Raw genomic sequence first — 15,287 nt, 5'->3', positions numbered from 1 at the left:
CGGCGAGGACCATCCCTCAATGTGACTGGGGAGGAAACACGGGCCCTAATTAAAGGTTCCTATTCATAAATATATGCCTCAAACCAACCACGCACCCAACCAACTCTGTGCACACTAAGTCATTTTAATGTCAGAAAAAGCACCTCTTAACAGCGATTTCTCCCTTTGTGTACTACAGCTACACCAGCAGCGGTGCTGTCTCTTAAACAGTACTGTATATTTGTGTATCTTGTATGTCATAAATGTCTGGATGTAACAGTACTGTATATCTGTATGTCGTGTATAAATGTCATGATGAATTGAAAATGGGGGACCCTGATGTAAACAATATGGAAGTCTTTCTCTGGTCTGCATCCCCTTAACGCATCCCCTCACGTTTAAATGGATCATCGGACTAGATGGCTAACTGTATAAGATAACCTTGTGATACGGCTTCTCTTGCAGACGATACTCAGAATAGGCTCAACCATTTCTCAATTACAAAATAACTGTCTCAAAAGGTTCTGTGTTGGAGCCCTATTAGAGCTTTAAAACACAGTCTTGATGTGCCATCCTTGTTGATAACATGCGTATTAAACATACCCCCTTTTCACTGTAGGGAATGGAATTAGGTGGGAAACGCAAACGTGTAACAGATTACAGCGGTGCTGATGTTGGCACGTGGGGAAAATAAAGTAATCACGGACGGGAACAGTCGACCATTACCTTCGTCCCCGGATCGCCGATAAGCATTTTTCATTGCTATATAAGCGGGACAAAACAGGACAAAGCATGTATCTACAAGTGGTCAATTACCACGTCCCACATAATTGGTAATAATAAACCTTTTTCATTTTGGGGCGTTATATATTTTAAGAGGAGAATGTTGACTGATACTGTTGCCGTTTGTCTGAATGTTTATTTTTCCATGGCGTTCTGGAAAAAGTAGGGGTTGAATCGAGCCAAAGACAAACATCTCGCCGCCACCTCCCCTTCCTCCTTAATGGCTGAAAAATGCTAATTGGAGCGCTTGTGTCAGGGAAAACAAGAAGAGGGGGGGCGGGGGGTGGGGGGGCGTGTGCGTGTCACTGGGCTGGTATTTGGAAATGTGAAATATGTCACTTAATTCGGTTAGAGCAAGAAAAAGGGATTTTGTGTGTGTGTGTGTGCGTGTGTGTGTGTGTGTGTGTGTGTGTGTGTGTGTGTGTGTGTTTTAACTAAGGTTGCTCTGAAAGACAGGAAGTATTTTCTGAATCACGTCTGTTTACAGGCACACACACAAAGTGTTTGTTTGTTTGTTTGTGTGTGTGTGTGTGTGTGTGTGTGTGTGTGTGTGTGTGTGTGTGTGTGTGTGTGTGTGTGTGTGTGTGTGTGTGTGTGTGTGTGTGTGTGTGTGTGTGTGTGTGTGTGTGTGTGTGTGTGTGTGTGTGTGTGTGTGTGTGTGTGTGTGTGTGTGTGTGTGTGTGTGTGTGTGTGTGTGTGTGTGTTAGAGAGAGAGAGCAGATGCCTGCAGTTTAGATTACATTACTGTACATTACTGTACATTATTACATTAGAGTAGATTCAGATGTATTGTCATCATGCAGCACAAGTACAGTACGATGAAGAGAAGTGTGGCGTCCGACCAGAGAGACGACGTAACAGTAAAGTGCAACAGTAATATACAACATACAGGAGATTAAACTGGGTATAAAATATATAACTACCTAAACGGACAGCGTATAACGTATGAAGTATATCACGCCATACGTACCTTGTGCATACTGCACCTGTGTACAGTATCTATACTGTATACTTACTTCATCAGAGCATATATTTAGATTATAGCGTCTATTGTAACTATATTTATTGTAGTGCAAATATAACTGAGAGGGCATACAGACACTGCACCTTGATTTACACTGCCTATACTTGCTCATATGCACATACGCAGAGTTAATTATATTGTTTATTTGTTTATTGCTATTTGCACTTACAAACATACATTCTGGAATAAAATAAGTAAAAGAAGAACAGTTAAAACGTGCAGGAAAGGTCAAAAAGCCCAAGGGCTTATAAGCGATCTTAAACCTATCTAGGATAACTACACAAAGAAAGATCTATGGGGACGGCGGAGAAGCGAAACGTCTCACTGGAGGAACTCGAGAGGGAACAGCAGTAGAGTTGGTGGTGACAAAACGACCCGACACTGAATGTTCTGCAAACCGTGTATAAGAGTCCTCCCGACGAGCTGATTGGAAACTCCTCTCAGGTGCGTGATGGTAATTGACGCTGAGATGCGCGCAGTGCTGGGCCAGCCAACACATTATTTATGTCAAACCACTTTTTCAGTGATCTCAGTTCCTTCTCCACTACATTCAGGAGCTGTTCCAAATTGTTTCCAGAGCAATACAAACGTGTGTCGTCGGCAAACAATACATATTTTAATAGTTTAGACACATCACAGACATCATTTATATACATGATAAATAGTATTGGACCCAGCACAGAGCCCTGTGGAACTCCACACGTAACCTTTAACAAGTCTGAATCGACATTTTTGTAACCGGCTCTGCATTGTGTTTGTTTCGATTCGACCCCTGTTAAACGATCGCCCTGAGTGGGAGTTGAACCCCGGTCTCCCGCGCCGCGGGCGGCATCACAGACCACTGTACCAAGAGGTGAATTCACTTCTAAGTACTGGGTCTGGATGCGTGAATATTTTAGGCAACCAACTTGTGTTTAGCGCTTCTCTGATTGGCCACTACGCCCATGTGACCGCGGCAGCGCGAGAGAGCTGCAGCGCGGAAATAGGCTGTCTATTGCCATTCTCTAAGACAAACTCTAACCTTAACCAGCTCCGAAACAGCGCCTAAACTTAACCCTTCTAACCTTAACCAACTCCGAAACAATGCTTAAACTTAACATGCCTAAACTTAACCGGCGAAAGAATGCATGTTAAAAAAAAAATAAAAAAAATTGAAGGGAATTGAACTTGTCACCAACGGACCGCAGGATCCACAGCAAGGCAGCGCTACCAGTTGAGCTAGTTGTCGATTAATTAATTTAAAAGAGGGGGGATTACTGCTACATAATGCCGCTCCGCTCTGCTGCTGCCACGTCGCCGCGGGGGCGTGGCTAGATGCAAGTTGGGCGTGGCTAGACACAAGTTGGTTGCCTTTAATATTTAGGCGGTCTGGATGCCTCTGGGGAGTGAGTTTACTTGCAGTACCGCTTAACGTCCACAGTCACTTCACAATACAAGTCCCTTGTGACTGTGGATAGACATGCGGTACCTCCTTTACATACATACTGATGTCTGTCTTCAAGGTAGCTTATTAGCCATGAGTGTGCAATTCCTCTGATACCATACCTCTCCATTTTTTTTAGAAGCAATCCATGGTCAATGGTGTTGGTTTTGATAGTCTATCAGTGAGCTGGATGCAATCCTACCTTGAGGGGAGGGAACAGATGGTGGAGGTAAACGGTAACGCCCTACCTAAAGCTGTAAAGGAATGTGAATCACTACCCACTTTCAAAACCACTCTCAAAGAACACCTACAGGAGACTGCAATTCGAAACTGGACCCTGTAAATGTCCTAACCCAACCCCCTCCAATGTACAGTAAATTACCTAGTATGGTTGTCAATATTCCAATGCACAGTTTTGCTTGTACAGTTGTACAGTGTTCCTCCTCTAAACTGGTGGCTGCTCAGTAGATTATGTTTGTCTATGAAATTGTTGAGTCTTTGCACAAACAGTTTTTCGATGATTTTGGAGAATTGTGATAAAAGAAAGCAGCCATTTATATCAGCAATTTCATACATATAGACACAATGAATAAGAACAAACTATACAAAATCAGCTAAGACAGTTACAAGTCGACACACAGTGGTCGGAGATCATACTTTTAAACGCAGCAAGAGAAGGAAGAACCTTCAGCTTCAGAGTCAGTCGGAGGGCGTTCCAGGTGTTGGAAGAACCTTCAGCTTCAGAGTCAGTCGGAGGGCGTTCCAGGTGTTGGAAGAACCTTCAGCTTCAGAGTCAGTCGGAGGACGTTCCAGGTGTTGGAAGAACCTTCAGCTTCAGAGTCAGTCGGAGGACGTTCCAGGTGTTGGAAGAACCTTCAGCTTCAGAGTCAGCTGGAGGGCGTTCCAGGTGTTGGAAGAACCTTCAGCTTCAGAGTCAGTCGGAGGACGTTCCAGGTGTTGGAAGAACCTTCAGCTTCAGAGTCAGTCGGAGGGCGTTCCAGGTGTTGGAAGAACCTTCAGCTTCAGAGTCAGTCGGAGGGCGTTCCAGGTGTTGGAAGAACCTTCAGCTTCAGAGTCAGTCGGAGGACGTTCCAGGTGTTGGAAGAACCTTCAGCTTCAGAGTCAGTCGGAGGACGTTCCAGGTGTTGGAAGAACCTTCAGCTTCAGAGTCAGTCGGAGGGCGTTCCAGGTGTTGGAAGAACCTTCAGCTTCAGAGTCAGTCGGAGGGCATTCCAGGTGTTGGAAAAACCTTCAGCTTCAGAGTCAGTCGGAGGGCGTTCCAGGTGTTGGAAGAACCTTCAGCTTCAGAGTCAGTCGGAGGGCGTTCCAGGTGTTGGAAGAACCTTCAGCTTCAGAGTCAGTCGGAGGGCGCTCCAGGTGTTGGAAGAACCTTCAGCTTCAGAGTCAGTCGGAGGGCGATCCAGGTGTTGGAAGAACCTTCAGCTTCAGAGTCAGTCGGAGGACGTTCCAGGTGTTGGAAGAACCTTCAGCTTCAGAGTCAGTCGGAGGACGTTCCAGGTGTTGGAAGAACCTTCAGCTTCAGAGTCAGTCGGAGGGCGTTCCAGGTGTTGGAAGAACCTTCAGCTTCAGAGTCAGTCGGAGGGCGTTCCAGGTGTTGGAAGAACCTTCAGCTTCAGAGTCAGTCGGAGGGCGTTCCAGGTGTTGGAAGAACCTTCAGCTTCAGAGTCAGTCGGAGGACGTTCCAGGTATTGGAAGAACCTTCAGCTTCAGAGTCAGTCGGAGGACGTTCCAGGTGTTGGAAGAACCTTCAGCTTCAGAGTCAGTCGGAGGGCGTTCCAGGTGTTGGAAGAACCTTCAGCTTCAGAGTCAGTCGGAGGGCGTTCCAGGTGTTGGAAGAACCTTCAGCTTCAGAGTCAGTCGGAGGGCGTTCCAGGTGTTGGAAGAACCTTCAGAGTCAGTCGGAGGACGTTCCAGGTGTTGTAAGAACCTTCAGCTTCAGAGTCAGTCGGAGGGCGTTCCAGGTGTTGGAAGAACCTTCAGCTTCAGAGTCAGTCAGAGGACGTTCCAGGTGTTGGAAGAACCTTCAGCTTCAGAGTCAGCTGGAGGGCGTTCCAGGTGTTGGAAGAACCTTCAGCTTCAGAGTCAGTCGGAGGACGTTCCAGGTGTTGGAAGAACCTTCAGCTTCAGAGTCAGTCGGAGGGCGTTCCAGGTGTTGGAAGAACCTTCAGCTTCAGAGTCAGTCGGAGGACGTTCCAGGTGTTGGAAGAACCTTCAGCTTCAGAGTCAGTCGGAGGACGTTCCAGGTGTTGGAAGAACCTTCAGCTTCAGAGTCAGTCGGAGGGCGTTCCAGGTGTTGGAAGAACCTTCAGCTTCAGAGTCAGTCAGAGGGCGTTCCAGGTGTTGGAAGAACCTTCAGCTTCAGAGTCAGTCGGAGGGCGTTCCAGGTGTTGGAAGAACCTTCAGCTTCAGAGTCAGTCAGAGGGCGCTCCAGGTGTTGGAAGAACCTTCAGCTTCAGAGTCAGTCAGAGGGCGTTCCAGGTGTTGGAAGAACCTTCAGCTTCAGAGTCAGTCGGAGGGCGTTTCAGGTGTTGGAAGAACCTTCAGCTTCAGAGTCAGTCGGAGGGCGTTCCAGGTGTTGGAAGAACCTTCAGCTTCAGAGTCAGTCGGAGGACATTCCAGGTATTGGAAGAACCTTCAGCTTCAGAGTCAGTCGGAGGACGTTCCAGGTGTTGGAAGAACCTTCAGCTTCAGAGTCAGTCGGAGGGCGTTCCAGGTGTTGGAAGAACCTTCAGCTTCAGAGTCAGTCGGAGGGCGTTCCAGGTGTTGGAAGAACCTTCAGCTTCAGAGTCAGTCAGAGGGCGTTCCAGGTGTTGGAAGAACCTTCAGCTTCAGAGTCAGTCGGAGGACGTTCCAGGTGTTGGAAGAACCTTCAGCTTCAGAGTCAGTCGGAGGACGTTCCAGGTGTTGGAAGAACCTTCAGCTTCAGAGTCAGTCGGAGGGCGTTCCAGGTGTTGGAAGAACCTTCAGCTTCAGAGTCAGTCAGAGGGCGTTCCAGGTGTTGGAAGAACCTTCAGCTTCAGAGTCAGTCGGAGGGCGTTCCAGGTGTTGGAAGAACCTTCAGCTTCAGAGTCAGTCAGAGGGCGCTCCAGGTGTTGGAAGAACCTTCAGCTTCAGAGTCAGTCAGAGGGCGTTCCAGGTGTTGGAAGAACCTTCAGCTTCAGAGTCAGTCGGAGGGCGTTCCAGGTGTTGGAAGAACCTTCAGCTTCAGAGTCAGTCGGAGGGCGTTTCAGGTGTTGGAAGAACCTTCAGCTTCAGAGTCAGTCGGAGGGCGTTCCAGGTGTTGGAAGAACCTTCAGCTTCAGAGTCAGTCGGAGGACGTTCCAGGTATTGGAAGAACCTTCAGCTTCAGAGTCAGTCGGAGGACGTTCCAGGTGTTGGAAGAACCTTCAGCTTCAGAGTCAGTCGGAGGGCGTTCCAGGTGTTGGAAGAACCTTCAGCTTCAGAGTCAGTCGGAGGGCGTTCCAGGTGTTGGAAGAACCTTCAGCTTCAGAGTCAGTCGGAGGGCGTTCCAGGTGTTGGAAGAACCTTCAGAGTCAGTCGGAGGACGTTCCAGGTGTTGGAAGAACCTTCAGCTTCAGAGTCAGTCGGAGGGCGTTCCAGGTGTTGGAAGAACCTTCAGCTTCAGAGTCAGTCAGAGGGCGTTCCAGGTGTTGGAAGAACCTTCAGCTTCAGAGTCAGTCGGAGGACGTTCCAGGTGTTGGAAGAACCTTCAGCTTCAGAGTCAGTCGGAGGACGTTCCAGGTGTTGGAAGAACCTTCAGCTTCAGAGTCAGTCGGAGGGCGTTCCAGGTGTTGGAAGAACCTTCAGCTTCAGAGTCAGTCAGAGGGCGTTCCAGGTGTTGGAAGAACCTTCAGCTTCAGAGTCAGTCGGAGGGCGTTCCAGGTGTTGGAAGAACCTTCAGCTTCAGAGTCAGTCAGAGGGCGCTCCAGGTGTTGGAAGAACCTTCAGCTTCAGAGTCAGTCAGAGGGCGTTCCAGGTGTTGGAAGAACCTTCAGCTTCAGAGTCAGTCGGAGGGCGTTCCAGGTGTTGGAAGAACCTTCAGCTTCAGAGTCAGTCGGAGGACGTTCCAGGTATTGGAAGAACCTTCAGCTTCAGAGTCAGTCGGAGGACGTTCCAGGTGTTGGAAGAACCTTCAGCTTCAGAGTCAGTCGGAGGGCGTTCCAGGTGTTGGAAGAACCTTCAGCTTCACAGTCAGTCGGAGGGCGTTCCAGGTGTTGGAAGAACCTTCAGCTTCAGAGTCAGTCGGAGGGCGTTCCAGGTGTTGGAAGAACCTTCAGAGTCAGTCGGAGGACGTTCCAGGTGTTGGAAGAACCTTCAGCTTCAGAGTCAGTCGGAGGGCGTTCCAGGTGTTGGAAGAACCTTCAGCTTCAGAGTCAGTCAGAGGACGTTCCAGGTGTTGGAAGAACCTTCAGCTTCAGAGTCAGCTGGAGGGCGTTCCAGGTGTTGGAAGAACCTTCAGCTTCAGAGTCAGTCGGAGGGCGTTTCAGGTGTTGGAAGAACCTTCAGCTTCAGAGTCAGTCGGAGGACGTTCCAGGTGTTGGAAGAACCTTCAGCTTCAGAGTCAGTCGGAGGACGTTCCAGGTGTTGGAAGAACCTTCAGCTTCAGAGTCAGTCGGAGGGCGTTCCAGGTGTTGGAAGAACCTTCAGCTTCAGAGTCAGTCAGAGGGCGTTCCAGGTGTTGGAAGAACCTTCAGCTTCAGAGTCAGTCGGAGGGCGTTCCAGGTGTTGGAAGAACCTTCAGCTTCAGAGTCAGTCAGAGGGCGCTCCAGGTGTTGGAAGAACCTTCAGCTTCAGAGTCAGTCAGAGGGCGTTCCAGGTGTTGGAAGAACCTTCAGCTTCAGAGTCAGTCGGAGGGCGTTTCAGGTGTTGGAAGAACCTTCAGCTTCAGAGTCAGTCGGAGGGCGTTCCAGGTGTTGGAAGAACCTTCAGCTTCAGAGTCAGTCGGAGGACATTCCAGGTATTGGAAGAACCTTCAGCTTCAGAGTCAGTCGGAGGACGTTCCAGGTGTTGGAAGAACCTTCAGCTTCAGAGTCAGTCGGAGGGCGTTCCAGGTGTTGGAAGAACCTTCAGCTTCAGAGTCAGTCGGAGGGCGTTCCAGGTGTTGGAAGAACCTTCAGCTTCAGAGTCAGTCAGAGGGCGTTCCAGGTGTTGGAAGAACCTTCAGCTTCAGAGTCAGTCGGAGGACGTTCCAGGTGTTGGAAGAACCTTCAGCTTCAGAGTCAGTCGGAGGACGTTCCAGGTGTTGGAAGAACCTTCAGCTTCAGAGTCAGTCGGAGGGCGTTCCAGGTGTTGGAAGAACCTTCAGCTTCAGAGTCAGTCAGAGGGCGTTCCAGGTGTTGGAAGAACCTTCAGCTTCAGAGTCAGTCGGAGGGCGTTCCAGGTGTTGGAAGAACCTTCAGCTTCAGAGTCAGTCAGAGGGCGCTCCAGGTGTTGGAAGAACCTTCAGCTTCAGAGTCAGTCAGAGGGCGTTCCAGGTGTTGGAAGAACCTTCAGCTTCAGAGTCAGTCGGAGGGCGTTCCAGGTGTTGGAAGAACCTTCAGCTTCAGAGTCAGTCGGAGGGCGTTTCAGGTGTTGGAAGAACCTTCAGCTTCAGAGTCAGTCGGAGGGCGTTCCAGGTGTTGGAAGAACCTTCAGCTTCAGAGTCAGTCGGAGGACGTTCCAGGTATTGGAAGAACCTTCAGCTTCAGAGTCAGTCGGAGGACGTTCCAGGTGTTGGAAGAACCTTCAGCTTCAGAGTCAGTCGGAGGGCGTTCCAGGTGTTGGAAGAACCTTCAGCTTCAGAGTCAGTCGGAGGGCGTTCCAGGTGTTGGAAGAACCTTCAGCTTCAGAGTCAGTCGGAGGGCGTTCCAGGTGTTGGAAGAACCTTCAGAGTCAGTCGGAGGACGTTCCAGGTGTTGGAAGAACCTTCAGCTTCAGAGTCAGTCGGAGGGCGTTCCAGGTGTTGGAAGAACCTTCAGCTTCAGAGTCAGTCAGAGGGCGTTCCAGGTGTTGGAAGAACCTTCAGCTTCAGAGTCAGTCGGAGGACGTTCCAGGTGTTGGAAGAACCTTCAGCTTCAGAGTCAGTCGGAGGACGTTCCAGGTGTTGGAAGAACCTTCAGCTTCAGAGTCAGTCGGAGGGCGTTCCAGGTGTTGGAAGAACCTTCAGCTTCAGAGTCAGTCAGAGGGCGTTCCAGGTGTTGGAAGAACCTTCAGCTTCAGAGTCAGTCGGAGGGCGTTCCAGGTGTTGGAAGAACCTTCAGCTTCAGAGTCAGTCAGAGGGCGCTCCAGGTGTTGGAAGAACCTTCAGCTTCAGAGTCAGTCAGAGGGCGTTCCAGGTGTTGGAAGAACCTTCAGCTTCAGAGTCAGTCGGAGGGCGTTCCAGGTGTTGGAAGAACCTTCAGCTTCAGAGTCAGTCGGAGGACGTTCCAGGTATTGGAAGAACCTTCAGCTTCAGAGTCAGTCGGAGGACGTTCCAGGTGTTGGAAGAACCTTCAGCTTCAGAGTCAGTCGGAGGGCGTTCCAGGTGTTGGAAGAACCTTCAGCTTCACAGTCAGTCGGAGGGCGTTCCAGGTGTTGGAAGAACCTTCAGCTTCAGAGTCAGTCGGAGGGCGTTCCAGGTGTTGGAAGAACCTTCAGAGTCAGTCGGAGGACGTTCCAGGTGTTGGAAGAACCTTCAGCTTCAGAGTCAGTCGGAGGGCGTTCCAGGTGTTGGAAGAACCTTCAGCTTCAGAGTCAGTCAGAGGACGTTCCAGGTGTTGGAAGAACCTTCAGCTTCAGAGTCAGCTGGAGGGCGTTCCAGGTGTTGGAAGAACCTTCAGCTTCAGAGTCAGTCGGAGGACGTTCCAGGTGTTGGAAGAACCTTCAGCTTCAGAGTCAGTCGGAGGACGTTCCAGGTGTTGGAAGAACCTTCAGCTTCAGAGTCAGTCGGAGGGCGTTCCAGGTGTTGGAAGAACCTTCAGCTTCAGAGTCAGTCGGAGGGCGTTCCAGGTGTTGGAAGAACCTTCAGCTTCAGAGTCAGTCGGAGGGCGTTCCAGGTGTTGGAAGAACCTTCAGCTTCAGAGTCAGTCGGAGGGCGTTCCAGGTGTTGGAAGAACCTTCAGCTTCAGAGTCAGTCGGAGGGCGTTCCAGGTGTTGGCAGAACCTTCAGCTTCAGAGTCAGTCGGAGGGCGTTCCAGGTGTTGGAAGAACCTTCAGCTTCAGAGTCAGTCGGAGGGCGTTCCAGGTGTTGGCAGAACCTTCAGCTTCAGAGTCAGTCGGAGGGCGTTCCAGGTGTTGGAAGAACCTTCAGCTTCAGAGTCAGTCGGAGGGCGTTCCAGGTGCTGGAAGCATCAAAGGAAAAAGCAGTTTTTTTCTAGTTCAGAGTAAACTGGATGAACCCTAAGAACCAAGCAGTCATTTATCATGTAGAATAGGTTCCAATATTCCATTCCTACAGTGTTGTGATGTAAGAGGGAGATTTACCTATAAGGGCGTTAAAAATAAACGAATACCAATGATAGTTACGCCTTTCAATCAGAAAGGTCGTCCAACCTTTTCATAAAGGACACAGTGGTGGATATCATATCTGTCATAAAGGACACAGTGTATCATATCTATCATAAAGGACACAGTGTATCATATCTATCATAAAGGACACAGTGTATCATATATATCATAAAGGACACAGTGTATCATACCTGTCATAAAGGACACAGTGTATCATATCTGTCATAAAGAACACAGTGTATCATATATATCATAAAGGACACAGTGTATCATATCTGTCATAAAGGACACAGTGTATCATATCTGTCATAAAGGAGACAGTGTATCATATCATAAAGGACACAGTGTATCATATATATCATAAAGGACACAGTGTATCATATATATCATAAAGGACACAGTGTATCATATCTGTCATAAAGGACACAGTGTATCATATCTGTCATAAAGAACACAGTGTATCATATCTGTCATAAAGGACACAGTGTATCATATCTGTCATAAAGAACACAGTGTATCATATATATCATAAAGGACACAGTGGCGGGTGCACCAGATAGCCGGTCCTCCTCACAGTGGGTGCACCAGATAGCCGGTCCTCCTCACAGTGGGTGCACCAGATAGCCGGTCCTCCTCACAGCGGGTGCACCAGATAGCCGGTCCTCCTCACAGCGGGTGCACCAGATAGCCGGTCCTCCTCACAGCGGGTGCACCAGATAGCCGGTCCTCCTCACAGCGGGTGCACCAGATAGCCGGTCCTCCTCACAGCGGGTGCACCAGATAGCCGGTCCTCCTCACAGCGGGTGCACCAGATAGCCGTCCTCCTCACAGCGTGTGCACCAGATAGCCGGTCCTCTTCACAGCGTGTGGTACACTGGAGCACAGAAATGCGTATGAGAAACAAGGAAACACGTTGCACATAGATCTACGTTTTGAACCTTTGACCCGCTTTATAGATTCAAACAAACAGGCGTCACTCATGCTGAAGACCTGCTCCCAGAACCCACCAGCGCTGCGGGGCGGCCGACTGACATTTTCATAACGGCTCTCTCTCCACGTGAGTCGTTCCATTTTAGGCCATAAATCCATTCATGACCTTTTTGTATTTCAAGAGACGAAAAGACCCATCAGTGTTTATTGCAGTCAGTATCAGAACGCAAATAATGACGTAGCGTAGCGTGAAGTGCAGTTCTTCACACGGTGACAGACCTCTACGGAGAGGAGGAGTGCGGTGGGCTTCTGGTACTGATGAACACCTGCCTCGGCTGCGTTCCAGCTGCTTCTAACCCTTTCACTGCCACACGACAGAAGGTTAACCCGGCCTTTACTATCACACAACCGACGGCGATGCTCCATCATTAGTGCAGCTTCTTATTAAGAAGGAAACCTTGGATCCCTCTGTTCTGGCTCATTTCAGGTGGATCTCTACATCGCCGTTCCTATCCAAGGTTTTAGAAGAAGTAGTTTTTATTCAGCTGCAGTATTTCCTGGTTGCCCCCAGGGCATTTACTGTACGGAAGATTCCAGTCTGGCTTTAAACTGTGCCATAGGGTTAGGTTTACACTGTGCCATAGGGTTAGGGTTACACTGTGCCATAGGGTTAGGGTTACACTGTGCCATAGGGTTAGGGTTACACTGTGCCATAGGGTTAGGTTTACACTGTGCCATAGGGTTAGGGTTACACTGTGCCATAGGGTTAGGTTTACACTGTGCCATAGGGTTAGGGTTACACTGTGCCATAGGGTTAGGTTTACACTGTGCCATAGAGTTAGGTTTACACTGTGCCATAGGGTTAGGGTTACACTGTGCTATAGGGTTAGGTTTAAACTGCGCCATAGCACCAAAACCGAGTTTTTAACCCTTTCACTGCCACACGACAGAAGGTTATCCCTTTACTATCACACAACCGACGGCGATGCTCCATCCGCGGAGCTAATGATGCTAATGATGGAGCATCGCCGTCGGTTGTGTGATAGTAAAGGGCTAACCTTCTGTATTGTCACAGTGAAAGGGTTAACCTTCTGTCGTGTGGCAGTGAAAGGGTTAATGATCTCAGGTAGCGCTGCTGTCCTGGTGCTTTGACCCTGTGGATCACAGGATCCTGTGATGGCGTCTAGCACAGTGTGTGGGCATCACAGCAGGCACTGTCCTGTTATGGTGTCAGTCCTACTGACTAGACTGATCTAATGTCGTTTGTGTTTGTGGTGTTTTTGTTTTTATTTTATTTGGTATATATTTGTATCTTGTATTTATTAGTTAAGTTTATATCTGTATTTATTATTTCTTATTGTTTTGTCATTATTATTATTATTATTATTATTATTATTATTATTATTATTATTATTATTGTTGTTACTGTTGATGTTGATATTGTGTTGTTGGTTGTTAAAACATTTAATTATAATAATAATAATTTGATAAAGAACAAAGATTATTATGTTTGGGCATGACCCATCCTGTTCCTCTTCCTCCTCCTCCTCCTCCACCTCCTCCTCCTCTTCCTCCTCCTCCTCCTCCTCCTCCTCCTCTCCCTCCTCCTCTTCCTCCTCCTCCTCCTCCTCCTCCTCCTCCTCCTCATCTCCCTCCTCCTCTTCCTCCTCCTCCTCTTCCTCCTCCTCCTCCTCCTCCTCCTCCTCCTCCTCCTCCTCCTCCTCCTCCTCCTCCTCCTCTCCCTCCTCCTCTTCCTCCTCCTCCTCCTCCTCCTCCTCCTCCCCTCCCCCCCTCCTCCTCCTCCTCTTCCTCATCCTCCTCTTCCTCCTCATCCTCCTCCTCCTCCTCCTGCTTCTCCTACTCTTCCTCCCCCTCCCCCCCTCCTCCTCCTCCTCCTCCTCCTCCTCTCCCTACTCCTCTTCCTCCTCCTCCTCCTCCCCCTCTCCCTCCTCCTCCTCCTCTCCCTCCTCCTCTTCCTCATCCTCCTCTTCCTCCTCCTCCTCCTCCTCCTCCTGCTTCTCCTACTCTTCCTCCTCCTCCTCCCCCCCTCCCCCCCTCCTCCTCCTCCTCCTCCTCTCCCTACTTCTCTTCCTCCTCCTCCTCCTCTTCCTCCTCCTCCTCCTCCTCCTCCTCCTCCTCCTCCTCCTCCTCCTCTTCCTCCTCCTCCTCCTCCTCCTCCTCCTCCTCCTCCTCTTCCTCCTCCTCCTCCTCCTCCTCCTACTCCAACCCCCCTTCCCCCTTCTCCTTCTCCTTCCTCTTTAGTTGTCTTCCCATGATGCATTGCATATGCCATGGTTGAAGCTGCCGTGTTAAATTAGCGTGGCTGATACGCTTTATAAATTGACGTAAATACATTTTAATATGTCACGTGTATCTACACTTATTGGGCCTCATTTATCGAGCAAGATACACAAATTATGAATATGCATGAGCCCATGACTCACACGCTCATATCCACCTAAAATTAGATTAGAACGAGTCCTTGGAAACAAGGGACATGATGCATATTTTGTGTTTTTTTTATTTTAGCATGGTATTTTATCAACGTTCAAACTTTTAACCGCATCAGGCAAAAATGGGGCCAGTTTTCTTTTCTTTCTTTTTACGATTACATACCGAAAGTAATTTGCGATTGATTATACTTTACACTTACAGCACTGGTCTCGTTTGAAAGGCAACATTCTGACGTTTCTTACACAATAATCACTCTGAGTGCTGATGGAATAGAGTAGCAGAGGTTTGAACACACTGACGTAACAGTTGTGTGCGCTCACATTTCTGTTTACTGGTTGTTTTAGGAGCTGGAAAACATAACGGTCTGTCGTTCAATATGTGAAAAAGATATGTATAACATCTGTAACATCTGTCCAGAGCCTGTTGTAACATCTGTAACATCTGTCCAGAGCCTGTTGTAACATCTGTAACATCTGTCCTGAGCCTGTTGTAACATCTGTCCTGAGCCTGTTGTAACATCTGTAACATCTGTCCTGAGCCTGTTGTAACATCTGTCCTGAGCCTGTTGTAACATCTGTCCTGAGCCTGTTGTAACATCTGTCCTGAGCCTGTTGTAACATCTGTCCAGAGCCTGTTGTAACATCTGTAACATCTGTCCTGAGCCTGTTGTAACATCTGTCCTGAGCCTGTTGTAACATCTGTCCAGAGCCTGTTGTAACATCTGTAACATCTGTCCTGAGCCTGTTGTAACATCTGTCCTGAGCCTGTTGTAACATCTGTCCAGAGCCTGTTGTAACATCTGTCCAGAGCCTGTTGTAACATCTGTCCTGAGCCTGTTGTAACATCTGTCCAGAGCCTGTTGTAACATCTGTCCAGAGCCTGTTGTAACATCTGTAACATCTGTCCTGAGCCTGTTGTAACATCTGTCCAGAGCCTGTTGTAACATCTGTAACATCTGTCCTGAGCCTGTTGTAACATCTGTCCAGAGCCTGTTGTAACATCTGTCCAGAGCCTGTTGTAACATCTGTAACATCTGTCCTGAGCCTGTTGTAACATCTGTCCTGAGCCTGTTGTAACATCTGTCCTGAGCCTGTTGTAACATCTGTCCTGAGCCTGTTGTAACATCTGTCCAGCCTGTTGTAACATCTGTCCTGAGCCTGTTGTAACATCTGTCCAGCCTGTTGTAACATCTGTCCTGAGCCTGTTGTA

At 48.9% G+C, this 15,287-nt stretch overlaps 1 pseudogene across 1 annotated transcript in view; it reads right to left on the bottom strand.

The window, feature by feature from the left end:
• Positions 1-14,305, bottom strand: part of LOC311236462 (corticotropin-releasing factor-binding protein-like) — a 33,001-nt pseudogene extending 18,696 nt beyond the window's left edge. Inside the window, exon 1 of the transcript in view lies at positions 14,278-14,305. The product of the transcript in view is annotated as a corticotropin-releasing factor-binding protein-like (transcript). The remainder of the gene's footprint in view (positions 1-14,277) is intronic.
• Positions 14,306-15,287: the final 982 nt, after the last annotated feature.

This window comes from Notolepis coatsorum (assembly GCF_963971535.1).
Source record: "Notolepis coatsorum genome assembly, chromosome: 11".
Classification (NCBI taxonomy): domain Eukaryota; kingdom Metazoa; phylum Chordata; class Actinopteri; order Aulopiformes; family Paralepididae; genus Notolepis; species Notolepis coatsorum.
This window is presented reverse-complemented; position numbering and strand designations above follow the sequence as displayed.